Source organism: Caretta caretta, chromosome 28 (genome assembly GCF_965140235.1).
Source record: "Caretta caretta isolate rCarCar2 chromosome 28, rCarCar1.hap1, whole genome shotgun sequence".
Taxonomy (NCBI): domain Eukaryota; kingdom Metazoa; phylum Chordata; order Testudines; family Cheloniidae; genus Caretta; species Caretta caretta.
In genome coordinates this window covers 11,248,823-11,251,232 of record NC_134233.1, presented here as the reverse complement: position 1 = coordinate 11,251,232, position 2,410 = coordinate 11,248,823, and the positions used below count along the sequence as shown (strand labels likewise).

Below are 2,410 nucleotides of genomic sequence, written 5' to 3'. Positions count from 1 at the left end.
TTCCCCCTCATGTTATTCTCCCAGGGGATCCTGCCCATCAGTTCCCAGAAGGAGTCAAAGTCTGCTTTTCTGAAGTCCAGGGTCCGTATTCTGCTGCTTTCCTTTCCTCCTTGTGTCAGGATCGTGAACTCGACCATCTCATGGTCACTGCCTCCCAGGTTCCCATCCACTTTTGCTTCCCCTACTAATTCTTCCCGGTTTGTGAGCAGCAGGTCAAGAAGAGCTCTGCCCCTCGTCGGTTCCTCCAGCACTTGCACCAGGAAATTGTCCCCTACAGTTTCCAAAAACTTCCTGGATTGTCTGTGCACCGCTGTATTGCTCTCCCAGCTGATATCAGGATGATTGAAGTCGCCCATGAGAACCAGGGCGTGCCATCTTGTAGCTTCTGCGAGTTGCCGGAAGAAAGCCTCATCCACCTCATCCCCCTGGTCTGGTGGTCTACAGGAGACTCCCACCACGACATCACTCTTGTTGCTCAGGCTTCTAAACTTAATCCAGAGACTCTCAGGTTTTTCTACAGTTTCATACTTGAGCTCTGAGCAGTCATACTGCTCCCTTACATACAGTGCAACTCCCCCACCTTTTCTGGCCTCCCTGTCCTTCCTGAACAGTTTATATCCATCCATGACAGCACTCCAGTCATGCGAGTTATCCCACCAAGTCTCCGTTATTCCAATCACATCATAATTCCCTGACTTTGCCAGGATCTCCAGTTCTCCCTGCTTGTGTCCCAGGCTTTGTGCATTTGTATATAGGCACTTGAGATAACCCGCTGATCGCTCCTTGTTCTCCGTATGAGGCAGGAGCCCTCCCCTCTCACACGCTCCAGCTCGTGCTTCCTCCCGGTATCCCGCTTCCCCACTTACCTCAGGGCTTTGGTCTCCTTTCCCTGGTGAACCTAGTTTAAAGCCCTCCTCACTAGGTTAGCCAGCCTGCTCACGAAGATGCTCTTCCCTCTCTTCGTTAAGTGGAGCCCGTCTCTGCCTAGCATTCCTCCTTCTTGGAACACCATCCCATGATTGAAGAATCCAAAGCCTTCTCTCCGACACCACCTGTGTAGCCATTCCTTGACTTCCACGATTTGACGGTCTCTACCCAGGCCTTTTCCTTCCACGGGGAGGATGGACGAGAACACCACTTGCACCTCAAACTCCTTTATCCTTCTTTCCAGAGCCACGTAGTCTGCAGTGATCCGCTCAAGGTAATTCTTGGCAGTATCATTGGTGCCCACGTGGAAAAGCAGGAAGGGGTAGCGGTCCGAGGGCTTGATGAGTCTCGGCAGTCTCTCCGTCACATCGCGACTCTTAGCCCCCGGCAAGCAGCAGACTTCTCTGTTTTCCCGGTCAGGGCGGCAGATAGATGACTCAGTCCTCCTGAGGAGAGAGTCCCCGACCACCACCACCCACCTCCTTCTCTTGGGAGTGATGGTCGTGGAACCCCCAACCTTAGGACAGTGCATCTCATGCCTTTCAACTGGCGGAGTCTCCTTCTGCTCCCTTCCCCCAGACGTAACATCTGGGCCACTCCCCGCAATGGTACCTGTGGAGAGAACATGAAAATGGTTACTTACCTGTGTCGGCTTTGCTGGTACATGGACTTTCCCCCTTCTTCTTCTGGAGGTCACATGTTGCCAGATTTCTTCACAGTCCTCCTCTCCCTGCTGCGCAGCCTGCTCTGAATCTTCAGAACCTTGTGCCCATAGAAGCATATCCTGACGTCTGTCCAGGAAATCTTCAGTGTCTCTTATGCAACGCAGGGTCGATACCTGTTGCTCCAGACCTTGAACCTTCTCTTCCAATAGGGAGACCAGCTTGCACTTTGTACAGACAAAGTCGCTTCTGTCCTCTGGAAGAAAGACAAACATGGCACATCCAGTGCAGGTCACAACAGTTGAACACTCCCCATCCATATTACCTTCCTACTATGAGCTTCCTCCGGAGATGCAGTAATTCCTCAGAGAAGTCGTTAGGGTGTAAGCCTCAGTGGGCTCACTCCAGGTGAACTCCCAGGCAAACTCCTGCTGTTTGCTGCTCTGCTGTTCCCCGCTGCTCAGCTGGTTCTATAAGCACCGAGCCTAAAGCTCTTCCAAGCCTTCTTAGCGCAGCGGGCAGTGCATCAGTCTCATAATCTGAAGGTCCTGAGTTCAAGCCTCAGAGAAGGCAACTCTTCTTGCTCCCTGCTTTAGATTTTCTAACGGAAATCAGAGAAAAAAAGACTAGAGCTGAGTGGTTTCTAGACACCCTCCCATCCATCTAACACACACACAAAGACTTTTCTAACGGTACGTGTACAGTACGAAATTAGTTCAAAATTATTCGATTCGAAATTTCGGGAGCTATTTTAGACATTCAGTCTTCGGTGTCCCCACTAAAGCATGTGAATTCGGCAGAGTGCGTCCACAGTCCCGAGG

At 51.5% G+C, this 2,410-nt stretch overlaps 1 non-coding gene across 1 annotated transcript; it reads left to right on the top strand.

Annotated features, from left to right (window-relative positions):
• The first annotated feature begins 2,089 nt into the window (after positions 1-2,089).
• Positions 2,090-2,162, top strand: TRNAM-CAU (transfer RNA methionine (anticodon CAU)). The gene has a single exon. It is a non-coding gene; the product is annotated as a tRNA-Met (tRNA).
• The last annotated feature ends 248 nt before the right edge of the window (positions 2,163-2,410 follow it).